Raw genomic sequence first — 18295 nt, forward strand, 5'->3', positions numbered from 1 at the left:
GTTCGTCTGATGTGGTTCCTGGAACACCATCACCTCCTCTCCCCTTCTCAATTTGGTTTCCGCAAGTGCCGCAGCACGACAGATGTCATGGTGAAATTGGAGGTCTATATTCGTACTGCTTTTGCTGCAAAGACCTCCGTTGTTGCCGTCCTTTTTGACCTGGAAAAGGCTTATGACACCACTTGGCGTTATCATATCTCAACTTCATTCTTTTGGCCTTCGTGGTCATCTCCCTCTCTTTCTCTGCAGCTTCCTCTCTCGTCGTTCCTTTCGGGTGCGCCTTGGTACCGCTCTCTCTCCCTCTTTTCAGCAATACGAAGGTGTGCCCCAGGGTAGTGTTCTGAGCACTACTCTTTTTCTGGTTGCCCTCAATGGTCTTCTTTCCTCTCTTCCTTCTGGTGTCTTCTCCGCTCTCTATGTCGATGATCTTACCCTTTGTTGTCAGGGTGATGATTCGCCTCTCCTTCAACGGCGGCTTCAACTTGCAATTGATGCCGTGTCGTCTTGGGCCACAGATCATGGCTTCAAGTTCTCTACTTCTAAGACTTGTGCCATGACTTTTACGCGGAAACGGGTTGTTCTTCGTCCCTCTTTGTCACTTTATGGTCATCCCCTTGAATACAAAGATTCCGCGAAGCTTTTGGGGTTATTCCTTGACACTCGTTTGTCTTGGTCTCCCCATATCTCTTACCTCAGTGTTGAGTGCTCTAAGGCCCTTACCCTCCTTTGGGTCTTGTCCCATACTTCTTGGGGGGGGCAGATAGGCGCACTCTCCTTGCTTTACATTCCTCTCTCGTCCTGTCTAAGCTTGATTATGGTTGCCCTGCTTACTCATCTTCTCCTTCTACTCTTCGCCGTCTTGATGCTTTGCACCATACTGGGTTGCGCCTCGGTTCTGGTGCCTTTCGTTCGACTCCCATCCTTAGCTTGTATGTTGACACTGGCTTCCTGTCTCTCCAGGACCGCCGTGATCGCTACTGTCTTTGCTATCTTGCGCGGTCCTTGCAACATCCTTCCTCTCGCCTCTGTCGTGCTTTAACTTTTACCCCTCCTGCGGTTCCTGTTCCTCTTCACCACCTCCCTCTTTCTGTCCGGTTATCTCGCCTACAGGATTCTCTTTCCGTTCGTATTTCTGATGTTTCTCCTCGTGTTGTTCCTTCTTTGCCCTCGTGGAGGGTCCCTCTTCCGCGGTTTTGTACATCCTTGACCCATATCACTAAAGCTTTTACCCCTCCTACGGTTCTAAAACGCCTTTTCCTCGAGCACTTTTCTTCTCACTCCCGCTCCGTTTCTGTCTTCACCGATGGGTCTAAGTCAGCGGACGGTGTTGGCTACTCTGTTGTTTTTCCTGATCGCACTTATATGTCGCTTGCCTCTGGAGACTAGCATCTTTACAGCGGAACTTTATGCTATTCTCTATGCTCTTCGTCTCCTGCTTTCTCGTTGTCAGTCTTCCTTTGTAGTTGTTGTTGACTCTCGTAGTGCCCTCATGGCTCTCGGGTCCTTTAATCCGGTTCATCCAGTAGTTGTCGAGATCCAGCATTGGCTGTTTCTCGTTCACAGTAAATTTAAGTCGGTTGAGTTTTGTTGGGTTCCCAGCCATATTGGTGTGTCTTTAAATGAGCGTGCGGATGCTGCCGCCAAGGAAGCTGTCCGCTCTTGTCCCATCTCTCGTACAGGCATTCCGTATTCCGACTTTTACCCGGTTATCCATTCCTCAGTCCTTACCCGTTGGCAGGCTTCTTGGTTGTCTGTTACTGGTAACAAGCTACGTACTCTTAAATGTTGTGTTTCCTCGTGGCCGTCCTCCTTACAACGTAACTGTATATGACACAATGTACATATACATGTATACATACATATATACATACACATGCATTCACATAAATTTGTCTCTTTTACTCTGACAGGGTGAGATAGCTGATAGAGAAACTAGTGTGCAATTAAGCACTTAATCACTGATGGTGTTTAAAGGGATTTTACAAGCTCACGTTATATAGTTACATCACATACATACATTGCATAATTGATACATTACATGGTTAATGTTGGGTACAAGTCCAATATATCAAGTGTTCCAGTACTCATATAATAATTACAGAGTTCAGCATACCTTAGCCCAGGAGGGATAAAGTCAGTCAATATGGGATATTCATGCTCGCAAGTGACTATTACACTGTTAATTCTCACAGAGGACACAACCTCTGGAAGGGTAGAAAACTGTTTTGGAGTAGTATGTGATGAGAACACCGAGGAAATTGACCACCGCACCAGAGTGAAAATAATGATTTTGTCGACAGTTCGTATAATGTTGCGACTAGTCAAAGGCCTGAATGTCCTTGGGATTGCATTAGTCGTCGTATACGGTTTACTGCAGATGTGTTCTCAAGACAGGGAGAAGTGGCAAGAGATAATTTGTCGTGACGACTGTACTGACAGAGCTGGCTCTCCTGGACGATAGTAAGGCACAAAATTCATATTTCGAGAGGACAATAAAGTGGATCAAAGGCTCCCAGACTCCTGAGATCCCACCCTGCGTAAAGAAGATTTTTGGGGTCTGAGAAAGTTCTCCCTGCGAAGCCCAGCAGGAGGAGCCAAGAACCATGTGAGGGGTTGGGCGTGGCCCACCTCAGGGGTTGGGCGTGGCCCACCTCAGGGGTTGGGCGTGGCCCACCTCAGGGGTTGGGCGTGGCCCACCTCAGGGGTTGGGCGTGGCCCACCTCAGGGGTTGGGCGTGGCCCACCTCAGGGGTTGGGCGTGGCCCACCTCAGGGGTTGGGCGTGGCCCACCTCAGGGGTTGGGCGTGGCCCACCTCAGGGGTTGGGCGTGGCCCACCTCAGGGGTTGGGCGTGGCCCACCTCAGGGGTTGGGCGTGGCCCACCTCAGGGGTTGGGCGTGGCCCACCTCAGGGGTTGGGCGTGGCCCACCTCAGGGGTTGGGCGTGGCCCACCTCAGGGGTTGGGCGTGGCCCACCTCAGGGGTTGGGCGTGGCCCACCTCAGGGGTTGGGCGTGGCCCACCTCAGGGGTTGGGCGTGGCCCACCTCAGGGGTTGGGCGTGGCCCACCTCAGGGGTTGGGCGTGGCCCACCTCAGGGGTTGGGCGTGGCCCACCTCAGGGGTTGGGCGTGGCCCACCTCAGGGGTTGGGCGTGGCCCACCTCAGGGGTTGGGCGTGGCCCACCTCAGGGGTTGGGCGTGGCCCACCTCAGGGGTTGGGCGTGGCCCACCTCAGGGGTTGGGCGTGGCCCACCTCAGGGGTTGGGCGTGGCCCACCTCAGGGGTTGGGCGTGGCCCACCTCAGGGGTTGGGCGTGGCCCACCTCAGGGGTTGGGCGTGGCCCACCTCAGGGGTTGGGCGTGGCCCACCTCAGGGGTTGGGCGTGGCCCACCTCAGGGGTTGGGCGTGGCCCACCTCAGGGGTTGGGCGTGGCCCACCTCAGGGGTTGGGCGTGGCCCACCTCAGGGGTTGGGCGTGGCCCACCTCAGGGGTTGGGCGTGGCCCACCTCAGGGGTTGGGCGTGGCCCACCTCAGGGGTTGGGCGTGGCCCACCTCAGGGGTTGGGCGTGGCCCACCTCAGGGGTTGGGCGTGGCCCACCTCAGGGGTTGGCCGTGGCCCACCTCAGGGGTTGGCCGTGGCCCACCTCAGGGGTTGGGCGTGGCCCACCTCAGGGGTTGGCCGTGGCCCACCTCAGGGGTTGGCCGTGGCCCACCTCAGGGGTTGGCCGTGGCCCACCTCAGGGGTTGGCCGTGGCCCACCTCAGGGGTTGGCCGTGGCCCACCTCAGGGGTTGGCCGTGGCCCATCTCAGGGGTTGGCCGTGGCCCATCTCAGGGGTTGGGCGTGGCCCATCTCAGGGGTTGGGCGTGGCCCATCTCAGGGGTTGGGCGTGGCCCATCTGTGTGTGTGTGTGTGTACCCTCCTCTTTGTACCTACCTATTTGTGCTTACAGGATCGAACATCGGCTCTTTGATCCCCGCCTGTCCAGCCTTCGGTTGTTTACAGCAATGACTCCTGTCCCATTTCCTCATCATACCTAGTTTTAAAACTATGAATAGAATTTGCTTCCACAACCTGCCCCTTTAAGTGCATTCCATTTTTCCACTACTCTCACGCTAAAAGAATACTTCCTAACATCTCTGGGACTCATCTGAGTTTCCAGCTTCCACCCATATCCCCTCGTTCTGTTACTTTTCCGTGTGAACTAATAATTTCATTTATTTCCACTTTGTCAATTCCCCTTAGTATTTTATACGTTCCTATCCTATCACCCCTCTCACTTCTTTTTTCTCGTGTCGTAAGGTTCAGTTTCTTCAGGAGCTCTTCATATCCCATCAATCGTAACTCTGGGACAAGCCTTGTCGCAAACTTCTGAACCTTTTCCAGTTTCCTAATGTGTTTCTTCAGATGGGAACGCCATGATGACGCGGCATACTCTAAGACTGGTCTCACGTAGTCAATTAAAAGAACCCTAAAAGCCTCCTCACTTAGGTTTCTGAATGATGTTCTAACTTTTGCCAGTGTAGAGTACACTGCTGTCTTTATCCTATTTATATTTGTCTCAGGAATTTGATTAGGTGTTACGTCTACTCCCAGGTCTCTTTCTTGAATCGTTACAGGTAGGCTGTTCCCCTTCATTGTGTACTGTCCCTTTGGTCTCCTATCACCTGATTCCATTTCCATAACTATACATTTACTCGTGTTGAACTCCAGTAGCCACTTCTCTGACCATCTCTGCAATCTGTCCAGGTCCTCTTGGAGGATCCTACAATCCTCATCTGTCACAAATCTTCTCATTAATTTTGTATCATCCGCGAACACTGACATGTAGGATTCTACTCCTGTAAACATATCATTTACGTAAATTAGAAATAGAATTGGTCCCAGCACCGATCCTTGAGGTACACCACTCGTTACTGTTCGCCAGTCCGACTTCTCGCCCCTTACCATTACTCTCTGGCTCCTTCCTGTTAAGTAGTTCCTTGCCCACGCTAGGGCCTTTCTACTTACTCCTGCCTGCCTCTCAAGTTTGAACAGCAGTCTCATATGTGATACTGTATCATAGGCCTTTTGGCAGTCTAGAAATCCGCAGTCTGCCCAACCTTCTCTGTCCTGCCTTATCCTTGTTATTTTATCGTAGAATTCCAAAAGGTTTGTTAGGCATGATTTCCCTGTCCAGAACCCATGTTGGTGTTCGTTTACAAACCCAATGCTCTCCAGGTGTGCAACAAGTCTTAGCCTAATTATTCTTGCAAGTATTTTGCAGGGGATACTTGTCAGTGATATGGGTCTGTACTTAAGTGCCTCCCCCCTATCTCATTCCTTGAAAATCGGTATGACATTTGCCTTCTTCCAGCAACTGGGCAATTCTCCCGACATAAGTGACTCATTAAAGATCATTGCCAGAGGTACTCTGAGGGCCTGCACTGCCTCTTTTAGTATCCACGGTGATACTTTGTCTAGTCCAACCGCTTTAGTTGCATCCAACGTTGTCAACTGTTTCATTACCACCTCTGCTGTCACCTCTATCTCTGATAGTCTTCCGTCTAGGGTAATCTCTTCTAACAATGGGAGCCGCTCAGGCTCGGTTGTGAACACTCCATGGAAACTTGCATTCAGTACCTCGCAGATTTCTTTGTCACTTTCTGTATATGCCCCTCCTGTTTTCCTTAGTCTTGTCACTTGGTCATTTACCGACATCTTCCTTCTTATATGGCTATGTAGTAGTTTAGGTTGCTTTTTCGCTTTGATTGCAATATCATTTTCATAATTTTTTTCGCATACTCGTCTTATGTTAATGTAATCGTTCCTAGCTCTGTTAAATCTAATCCTGTTGTCCTCTGTCCGTTATCTTCTGTACTTCCTCCACTCCCTCCTGCTTCTCATATTTTTATTTTTGTGTGTATGTGCACGTGTGTGTGTGTGTGTGTGTACTCACCTTATTGTACTCGCCTAATTGTGCTTGCGGGGGATGAGCTCTGTCTCTTTGGTCCCGCCTATCAACAGGTGTATAGGTTCCTGAGCCTATTGGGTTCTATCATATCTACACTTAAAACTGTGCATGGAGTTAGCCTCCACCACATCACTGCCTAATGTATTCCATTTGTCAACCACTCTGACACTAAAAAAGTATTTTCTAAAATCTGTGGCTCATTTGGGCATTCAGTTTCCACCTGTGTCCCCTGGCGCGTGTGCCCCTTGTGTTAAATAGCCTTTCATTATCTACCCTATCATTTCCCTTGAGAATCTTGAACGTGATGATCATGTTCCCTATTAGGATGTTGTTGTTGTTGCTGTTGGTCCTTCCTTTCGGACAACCAACCCTAAATTCCATAGACTGCTTATTTTGACCGGGAGATTACCCTGGATGCTTCTGGCACTTGGAGAGGGGCTCGACGTCACACGTTTAGGGGATGCGGCTCCAACACTAGCCTCGTTGTCACGTGCACACACCCACTCGAGCAGCCATGACTTCTCACCCTCTCCTTATGTGGTATGATCTCCTGTTCCCCACTCTCTCCTTGTGGTATGATATCATCAATCCCCTTTTCTTTGATATTGCTCCATACTACGCTGTCCGCAGCTTTGGTTCTTGGTTCTTTCACTCTCTCTCTCTCCCTCTTTCCTATTTTCTGGGAAGGTTCACTAGGACAAGGGCAAACACCAGCAAATTTGAATATATTTACTGGTCAAGGCACATGGACAATACATATACACGTATAACAATATAAATCCTACACTCTATACTATTGTAGTCAGGTTGCACTCCAATACCATCAGGACTCTGCCATCTGCCTATCAAGTGGTTATCTTGAGATGATTTCGGGGCTTTTTAGTGTCCCCGCGGCCCAGTCCTCGACCTGGCCTCCACCCCCAGGAAGCAGCCCGTGACAGCTGACTAGCACCCAGGTACCTATTTTACTGCTAGATAACAGGGGCATAGGGTGAAAGAAACTCTGCCTATTGTTTCTCGCCGGCGCCTGGGATCGAACCCAGGACCACAGGATCACAAGTTCAGCGTGCTGTCCGCTCAGCCGACCGGCTCCCTTAGCCCTAGTGGTAGCCTAACTGCTATCTCATCACTTATACCACCAATCTCACCAAGTAGGTCAAGTCTCATAAGACAATATTGCAGTATCAGGAAGAGAATATATATGTAAACACATACAAGGAAAACCAGCCTATGACTGCAATAACATAAATATCAGTATATATATTCCTTGATAAACAACAATGATCAATCAATCACCCTATTAGTCCTTGAACACATGTATGTCTCTGCAGATAATCCAGCCTACGGTTGTAACTCTATACTTCAGTCTAAGTACTTCTGGGCACAAAAATGGTAATCACTCACCTTTCACTGCGTCTTGCTCGCTAATGACAACCAAACACTCTACCAACTCCCTACAATTAGTCAATAAGAACATCCCTTCCCCATCTGGAAGTTCACTACCCTGACATCGTCAGGTTCTTCCGGGTTTATCTACCAGGATCCGCTGCAGCTCTTCCAGGCTGCTACACCATGAAGTCTTCCTTGAGTAACAATGGTGCTTCACCACTGGTATCACAGTAACATGCGAAACTTCATTCCACAGCTCCTCTTCTCACTACTTGAGATCCTGCTCCTCACTGTATGGCTGCTCTCCCACAGATATCAGTACCTTCCACAACCTTGGAGTCTCATCAACTACTCCCTCTCAGCTGGCTTCGAAGTTCTCAGCAACTCCTTCCCCAGACAACCTGCAACCCATTGACAGGCCAATAAAAATGTTTCCCTATAAACACATAAACGAAATAAACCACACAATATGTTTACACCCAACATCTCTCTGCTCTCTACATGCTGTGAGTGTGGACTCCCCCGTTTGGGCTGGTCCATCCTTCGCCCGGCCCTCGAGGCAGCTGGAGGCTGGCCCTTCAGTTGCCCTCCAGCGGTCGGAGTGGACGGGCGTCGCTCCGCCCTCCAGGACGTTCCTCCATCTTTACTCTTTTATTTTAGGCCTTCTGCCTTAATAAAATATGACTAATGTGTCAATAAACATTCGCTACGATCACTAGGCACACGATCAACTATATACAATCACTGTAAACTGCTTAAAATTGTGCTTACCACAAAAAGGTCTCCTGCAGGGCGCTCCTCGATGGGGCGGCGATACTCAGGGCGCCTCAGCCTACCCCCAGAACTGCTTTAACTGCCCCCTCAACACTTTCTGCAGTGAGCTGACTTGAGCTGACACGCCTCCTAACTTATTCCTCAGTCGAGACGTCTGTCAACTTCCTTCCTCTTGAAGGTATATCAAACAGGGGTTCCTCTCTAACAGGGGCTCAAACGGAGCATGCCCTCCCCTCACGATTTCTTTAGCTCAAGTGAGCTCAAGCTTCTCTCAAGCGAGCCTCACACCTCCAGCAAATTCTTCACATCTTGTGTCAAGTCATTTACTTATTTTCTTATTCACTGCCCACATTCATAATTAAATTATCTATCATATCCAACAAATTATTTTACATATGTGTCTTCACCTCTATATTTCCTTGACCTTCTAGTCAAGTCAGGCCTGATAGAATAATTATCAAAGGGGAGACTCGTTTTTCAGCTACCTGGGATCATAACACTCCCTCCCCCTTGTGTTTTTGAGAATTATTCCACTGGCTAGGCTCGGGATAATGCATCAGCCACTACAATGTCTCGTTGGAGCAATAAAGACCACCTGGTTAACCTCTGATTCGCATGCTCCATTTTCCTCAGGAAAACTAGGGGATTATGGTCTGTATACACCGTCACTGGGTGTCCTCTTCCACTCACATACACTTAAAAATGTTTCAATGCCATCACCAGGGCCAAAGTCTCTTTCTCGACCGTACTGTACGACCTCTGGTGCTTAACGAACTTCTTCGAGAAGGACACGGGGCGATAAATTCCATCATTCTGCTGCGTCAGTACAGCTCCAGCCCCTATATCACTGGCATCTATAAATAACGTAAACGGCGCTCCAAAATTTGGGGACATTAGTACAGGCGCCTCGGTCAACAGTCTTTTGGTCTTTTCAAACGCTTCTTGCACTGTTCCATTCCATTCCCACTTCTTGCTCTTTGATAGCAAACTCGTTATAGGAGCGCCTACGGTGGAGAAATTTTTGTACAACTTCCGGTAATATCCAATCATACCAAGGTATCTCAACAATTCTTTTTTACTCCTGGGCACCGGGAAGTTGTCGATGGCCTCTACCTTTGTTCTTACCGAAGCAACCTCGCCTTGCCCTACTATATATCCAAGGTACTCCAGGCGGGTTCTCTCGAACTCGTTTTTTGCCAAGTTGATCGTCATGTTGGCCTTCTCCAGTAGATCGAACAAATCCAAAAGTCGATCCATGTGATCTTTCCAGGAATCAGCGAACACTACGATATCATCGATGTACACTGCACATCCGGTCGCGTCTTGTAATACCTGATTCAATACCCATTGGAAACAACTGCCACTATTCTTCATTCCGAACGGCACCACTTTATATTGGTACAAGCCGTCGGGTGTCACGAACGCTGAGATTCTCTTAGCCTCCTCGGACAGGGGAATCTGGTAGTATCCCTTCAACAGGTCTATTTTCGAGACATACCGCGCACTCCCAATCCGATCTATGCAATCATCTATGTGTGGTATCGGGAACGAGTCAGCAACTGTGACTGCATTCACTTTCCTATAATCGGTGCAGAACCGGTACGTGCCATCACTCTTCTTCACGACGAGGCACGGCGAACTCCAGTCACTGTCGCTAACTTCTGCCAAGTCGTTATCTAGCAGATACTTTACTTCTCTCATCGCCGCTGCTTTCTCTGGGTTAACTAACTCTGTAAGGATGCTGCTTGATAGGGTCGGCACTCCCGACATTAACTTCATGCACCGTTCCGCGGTGTCTTCTGGACACGTCCGTGAATAACGACTTATACCTCCGGAGGATTTCCACTAGTTCCTGGCGTTGGTCATCCTCCAAATGACCCAGACGCTCACCTATCTGGGCCAGGCTTTCCGTATTTGATATCTTCGCTCCATCGGCCCTCTCTAACTTTCTGTTCTCCTCTTCAATTCCTTTGCCGTCTCCCACACAAAGCACAGTCTTCTACGATGGGGGTTCTATCTGTTCTTCATCGGCTAGAGGATTATCTCTGTCATAGTACTTCTTTATCATGTTCACGTGGCAAACCTGTGACTTCCTCGGACAATCTGGCATGTGTATTACATAATTCACATCCCCTAGCACCTTCTGGATGGTATATGGTCCACACAATTTCGTCTCGCATATACTTCCTTTCCACGGCAGGAGGATTAACACCTGATCTTCTGTCCTTTGCCTTCCTGTCGTGATATCTCACCATCTCTGTCTGGGACGTTCTCAACTTTTCCTTGGCCAAATCCCTGGCCCTAAAGAGTAGCTCTCTAGAAGTCTTTACGTATTGTCCCACATCCACCTTCTGCCTATCCTCGGCGAGATGCTCCTTCAGTGCACCCTCTGGGCTCCTCACTGAGTGTCTGTACACCAATTGAAATGGGGTGAATCCAAGTGATTCCACTACCGCATCCCTGATGGCAAACAACACGGATGGTAATGCCTCGTCCAGCTTACTCCCTTCCTCAGCGCAGTATACCCTCAACAAGCTCTTTAGCGTTCCATGGAAATGCTCCAACGTTCCCTGCGACTGAGGGTGATACGGTGACGAGCGCACTTGCTCTACCCTCCATCCTTTCTCAGTTTCCCTAAACAACTTCGACTGGAAGACGCTTCCCTGGTCCGTCTGGATAACCTTGGGCATTCCTACCCACGCAATGTAGTTCTGTAGTCAGTCCAGAATGGCTCTTGATGTCACTTTTCTCAGGGGGATCGTTTCGGGGAAACGGGTGGCTGTGCACATTATGGTCAGTAAATATTCGTGGCCTTTTCTGGTTCTTGGCAACAGGCCTACACAGTCTATCAAGACCCTCTCAAAAGGCTCACCAAACGCCGGTATGGGCTTTAAATGTGCCTTCGGTATAGCCGGAACCGGTTTACCTGCACGTTGGCATGCCAAACCATGTCCTACAATACTTCTTTGCATCCTTCCACACTTTTGGCCAATAAAAGTGCTCCTGCACCTTATTTAGGTTTTCTTCACCCCTAAGTGCCATGCCATATCTACGGAGTGGGCTAGTTCTAGCACTGCCGCCCTGAACTCCTTCGGCACTAACACTTGATGCTTCTCTAACCATACCTTATCTGCGCCGGCTTTCTCCGGTCGCCACTTCCTCATTAGTACGTCATTGTCTAAGTACTAATGCACAGGAGACTCCGGACATGAGTTTCCCCCTTTCGCCTCCCTGATAAGATCTATAAACTCCTCTTTCTGTGCCCTAATCAAGTCCGCTTGGTTCACGCTGAACGTTTCAAGTAGGGTCATCTTCACTTCCTGTCTCCTCAAATCTTCATTCTTCTGAGCTGGACCTTCATTGAACAGCCCAGACATATCCACGTTGACCTCTTCCCTTGGTGTTAGTCGACACTGCCACATCAGCTCCAGTGTCATCCTCGGCGGCTACATCCGACTCTGTCACTACACAGGCCGGGTATACAATGACTTGATTGTCCTCTGCTTCATCTTCGAGGATGCTGGCTAGATCTACCTTGTCCGGTGTTCCACTCGTACCGCAGTCCTTCTGGTACTCATCCAGCACAGATTTACTATCAGCTCTGACAACACCTTGGACCCACACAAGTCATTCCCCAGGATCACTTGGACTCCTGGAACAGGTATGTTGGGGCACACTCCAAACATCACCTCCGCCGACAAATAATCTGACTTCAACTGAACAGCACACACGGGCATGTCATTCTTAGACAACAACCCATGAACCTTTATCCTCCTACTGCCAGCTAACAGTCGATCGTTTCCGATTAGGCCTCTCAGAAGCAAACTCTGATTAACTCCAGTATCCCTGACGATACTAACCTCAACCTCGGGTTGACCCTCTATACCGACCCAACCTTTACTAATGAACGGCCTATACCGCTCGTTCATCAAATCTACCTTCTGTGGTTTGTCTTGTTGTACATCAACGTACTTCTTCCGGGGATCACACATGGTCAGGGGTAACGACTCTCTTGCCCTGTCGACAATCTCGCACCATGTGACCCGATCTGTTGCACTCGTAGCACCTCATTTGGGAGAAATCTCTCCTATATGCCCCCAAGTGGCTCTGACTCTGCCCACTCGTACTGGAGTTCCTCGGGCCAGACGCACTACTCGTAGTCTGTGGAGCTTCACTGGATTGGTCTCCTCTGCACATTTTTATTTTCCTGATTACCTCCAGCAGGCAGACTCGGCAATTTTCCTTCCTGGGTCTTAAAATTAGCTGGTCGGCTTGTCTGTCCCCCAAAACGTTTTCCTCCCCAGACTCCACTGGGTCTGCCGTTGCTGCATTTCACCTTATTCCTCACTCTGTTCTCCCTTAAGCACTTGTATGCTTCAGTAATCATATCTGCAGCATCTTTCACATCCTTCACCCCTGCCTCTTGGATCTTGAACTTTGTCTCGGGATGCATCATCTCCATGAACTTCTCCATAACCATCAATTGCTTTAGGCCAGCATAAGATCCAACTCCGGCAGCTTCAATCCATTTCTGAAATCATCTTTCCAGATCCCTTGCCGTCTCGGCAAACGTACATGCTCCAACTTTCATCATCTCTCTGAAGCGCTTCCTATAAGCCTCTGGGGTTAGCTGAAATGAGCGCAATATGCTGCTCTTTACTGTGGCATAATCCTGGCACTCTTCCAGTGACAGTTGGGTGATGCCTCCCTTGCTGCACCGGTCAATCTTAACTGCACCAGTTGGGCCCATTCCTCCTGTGGCCACTTTTTGATACTGACTACTTTTTCAAAATGCTCGAAGAAGCTCTCTGCCTCTTCGGGAACAAACAGGGGAATGTCCTTTTCCCTAACCCTAACGTCTGGTGAGTGTGATACCTGGGTGGTGCTCTCTGGCAACCCATGTTCAATCCTTTGATCAGCCAATTTTCTATTAGCTTCTATCTGCATTTGTTTTGTTCTTTCTTTTTCCCTTTCGACCTGGGCTTTTTCTTTCTCTTGTTCTAACTCCAGTTCTCTTACTCTAGTTTTCTCTTTTTCTACCTCCAGTCTGGTTTTCTCTTTCCTTCTCCTGTTCCAACTCCAGTTCCCTTATTCTGGTTTTCCCTTGATAATTTTTCATCTAAAGTTCTAACTTCAATTTCTCCAGTTGGAACTGTCTTTCTTTGTCCTCTCGTTGTTGTTGCATCTGGAGCTTTAACTGGAACCTTTCCAAACTCCTGTTCCTGTTACTCCTGCTACTGTGGCTACTCTTACTGCTCCTACTCGATCCCTGGGATCTTGCTTCATCCTACCATCATCCTCCTTTCCTCTTTCAGCTCCATTCTGGGCTTCCTGTTCTGCCGCTTCACTCTTGGCTCTCAACTGCCTCAGGATCTCATCCTTCATCCCAGCTACTTTAGATGCTTTCAACCTGATGCCACATTTTTCCGCTATTTGTTTCAACTGTTCCCAGGTGCAACCTTCCAAGTCCTCAGGCTCGTCTGACTCCACAAACGCTTGCACCTTATCCATCTTGTCCTGTGAGTCTTCCCAAGAGAGAGAATACACACCTGTGGTCACACAGTTTATCTATTTCAACAAAGGGTGTGCCAATCCACTCTCGGACAGGGTGTGGGTGTGTCGGTTCACTATTCCGGATATAGGCCCCCAATTATTATTATGATGTTGTCGTTGTTGTTGGTCGTCCTTCCCTTTCAGACAACCCAACCCAAAACCCATAAAGTGCTTATTTTTACCAGGAGATCACCGTGGATGCTTCTGGCACTTGGAAAGGTGCTCAACGTCATACGTTTAGGGGATGCGGCTCCAACACTAGCCTCGTTGTCACGTGCACACACCCACTCGAGCCGCCGTGACTCCCCACTCTCTCACTATGTGGTATGATCTCCTCCATCCCCTTTTCTTTGATATTATTCTGTACTACCCTGCCCACAGCTATGGTTCTTGTCTCTCTCTCTCTCTCTCTCTCTCTCTCTCTCTCTCTCTCTCTCTCTCTCTTTCCTACTTTCTGGGAAGTCTCACAAATACAAGGGCAAACGCCGGCAAATTTGAACACATTTACTGGACAAGGCACATGCACAATACATATACACGCATAATAATATGAATCCTACACTATACTATTGTAGTCAGGTTGCTCTCCAATACCATCAGTAGTATCTCCAGTATTAAGTGGTATCCTAACTCCTGACTCACCACCTAATACTACCAACCTCATCAAGTAGGTCAAGTATTATAAGACAATGTTGCACTATCAGCCAGAGAATATATATACATATACATAAATGCATACAGGAAAAACCAGAATATAACTGCAATGACATAAATATCAACATAATTATTCCTTGATATACAACAATGATCAGTCAATCACCCTATCAGTCCTAGAACATATGTATGTCTCTGCAGGTTATCCAGTAACTACGGTTGTAACAGCTTCAGTATAAATACTCTGTCACAAGAATGGTAATCAATCTTCCTTTCACTGCGTCTTGCACGCTAATGACAACCAAACACTCCACCAACTCCCTACAATTAGTCAAATAGAACTTCCTGTCCACATCTGGAAGTTCAGTACCCTGACATCTTCAGGTTTTCCTTGAACCGTCTACCAGGGTCCTCCACAGCTCCCCTGGCTGCTACACCATGAAGTCTTCCTTGAGCTACAATGGTGTGTTTTTGGTGTGGTGGACAAAGTGGATACCACTGGTATCACGAAACATGTCAAACATTATTCCACTGCACTGCTCCTCTTTTCACAGCTTGAGGTTCTCTCTCGACGAACTGCTAAGGTCAGCAGTCACATCCCACCCAGACAGTTAAGCCAACGTCAGCAGTTACCCCCCCCATCCAGACAGTTAAGCCATGGTCAGCAGTCACATCCCACCCAGACAGTTAAGCCAAGGTCAGCAGTTACCCCCCATCCAGACAGTTAAGCCAAGGTCAGCAGTCACATCCCACCCAGACAGTTAAGCCAAGGTCAGCAGTCACATCCCACCCAGACAGTTAAGCCAAGGTCAGCAGTTACCCCCCACCCAGACAGTTAGGCCAAGGTCAGCAGTCACATCCCACCCAGACAGTTAAGCCAAGGTCAGCAGTCACATCCCACCCAGACAGTTAAGCCAAGGTCAGCAGTCACATCCCACCCAGACAGTTAAGCCAAGGTCAGCAGTCACATCCCACCCAGACTGTTAGGCCAAGGTCAACAGTTACATCCCACCCAGACAGTTAAGCCAAAGTCAGCAGTCACATCCCACCCAGACAGTTAAGCCAAGGTCAGCAGTTACATCCCACCCAGACAGTTAAGCCAAGGCCAGCAGTCACATCCCACCCAGGCAGTTAAGCTAAGGTCAGCACACACGCACATAGCACACGGACTGCTAAGGTCAGCAGTCACATCCCACCCAGACAGTTAAGCCAAGGTCAGCACACACGCACATAGCACACGGACTGCTAAGGTCAGCAGTTACATCCCACCCAGACAGTTAAGCCAAGATCAGCAGCAAGATCATCCCACACAGACAACACTGGGACTGTCTGGGGCGGGGTTTGACCCGGCCGCCTCAGAGCCCGACTGACCACTAAGACAATCAAGCCACCGAGGAACGGCCAGTTGTCTTAGATTTGGAAGTTATATTTATATTCAGCGTCTTAAAAATATTGTAAAATCATTTTTCCTGCTTTAGTTTTGTTTTTTAAAGTTGTTTATGTTTTATATTTATTATAGTTGTTTTTTATTATATTCGTAAATATATATATATATATATATATATATATATATATATATATATATATATATATATATATATATATATATATATATATATATATATATATATATATATATATATATTATATATATATATATATATATATATATATTATATATATATATATAATATATATATATATATATATTATATATATATATATATATATATATATATTATATATATATATATATATATATATATATATATATATATATATATATATATATATATATATATATATATATATATATATATATATATATATATTATATATATATATATATTATATATATATATATATATATATTATATATATATATATATATATATATATATATATATATATATATATATATATATATATATATATATATAATATATATATATATATATATATATATATATATATATATATATATATATATATATATATATATATATATATATATATATATATAATATATATATATATATATATATATATAATATATATATATATATAATATTATATATATATATATATATATATATATATATATATATATATATATATATATATATATATATATATATATATATATATATAAATATATATATATATAATATATATATATAAAAGACTGCTACCAAAATATACTAATATATATATATATATATATATATATATATATATATATATATATATATATATATATATATATATATATATATATATATATATATATTATATATATATATATATATATATATATATATATATATATATATATATATATATATATATATATATATATATAATATTATATATATATATATATTATATATATATATATATATATATATATTATATATATATATATATATATATATATATATATATATATATATATATATATATATATATATATATATATATATAATATATATATATATATATATATATATATATATATATATATATATATATATATATATATATATATATATATATATATATATATATATATATATTAGTATATTTTGGTAGCAGTCTTTCCTGTAGACATATATTATTAAATATGACCGAAAAAGTAAGATTAATAATTCTAACACGAATTTTCTCAATCTTTCGTACATTATGCTTCACTGTTGGAGGTAAATCAAAAATCACTTCTCCAAAATTCATTTTTATTTCTAGTCTGACGCGACACGGGCGCGTTTCGTAAAACTTATTACATTTTCAAAGACTTCACAAATACACAACTGATTAGAACTTGCGTTTCCCTGATTTTATATCTACATTTGAGTGAGGTGGGAAGGGTGATGTGGCATTACATTTGAGTGAGGTGGGAAGGATGATGTGGCATTAACACAAGACAGAACACTAGAGGATATTAATAGGGTATTAAAAGTATCAACACAAGACAGAACAGAAACAATGGGTATTGAATAGAAGTGTTTGTAGAAAGCCTATTGGTCCATATTTCTTGATGCTTCTATATTGGAGCGGAGTCTTGAGGTGGGTAGAATATAGTTGTGCAATAATTGGCTGTTGATTGCTGGTGTTGACTTCTTGATGTGTAGTGCCTCGCAAACGTCAAGCCGCCTGCTATCGCTGTATCTATCGATGATTTCTGTGTTGTTTACTAGGATTTCTCTGGCGATGGTTTGGTTATGGGAAGAGATTATATGTTCCTTAATGGAGCCCTGTTGTTTATGCATCGTTAGACGCCTAGAAAGAGATGTTGTTGTCTTGCCTATATACTGGGTTTTTTGGAGCTTACAGTCCCCAAGTGGGCATTTGAAGGCATAGACGACGTTAGTCTCTTTTAAAGCGTTCTGTTTCGTGTCTGGAGAGTTTCTCATGAGTAGGCTGGCCGTTTTTCTGGTTTTATAGTAAATCGTCAGTTGTATCCTCTGATTTTTGTCTGTAGGGATAACGTTTCTATTAACAATATCTTTCAGGACCCTTTCCTCTGTTTTATGAGCTGTGGAAAAGAAGTTCCTGTAAAATAGCCTAATAGGGGGTATAGGTGTTGTGTTAGTTGTCTCTTCGGAGGTTGCATGGCTTTTCACTTTCCTTCTTATGATGTCTTCGATGAAACCATTGGAGAAGCCGTTATTGACTAGAACCTGCCTTACCCTACAGAGTTCTTCGTCGACTTGCTTCCATTCTGAGCTGTGGCTGAGAGCACGGTCGACGTATGCGTTAACAACACTCCTCTTGTACCTGTCAGGGCAGTCGCTGTTGGCATTTAGGCACATTCCTATGTTTGTTTCCTTTGTGTAGACTGCAGTGTGGAAACCTCCGCCCTTTTCCATGACTGTTACATCTAGAAAAGGCAGCTTCCCATCCTTTTCCGTCTCGTAAGTGAAACGCAGCACGGAACTCTGCTCAAATGCCTCCTTCAGCTCCTGCAGATGTCTGACATC

The sequence above is a fragment of the Procambarus clarkii genome, chromosome 73 (assembly GCF_040958095.1).
Source record: "Procambarus clarkii isolate CNS0578487 chromosome 73, FALCON_Pclarkii_2.0, whole genome shotgun sequence".
Classification (NCBI taxonomy): domain Eukaryota; kingdom Metazoa; phylum Arthropoda; class Malacostraca; order Decapoda; family Cambaridae; genus Procambarus; species Procambarus clarkii.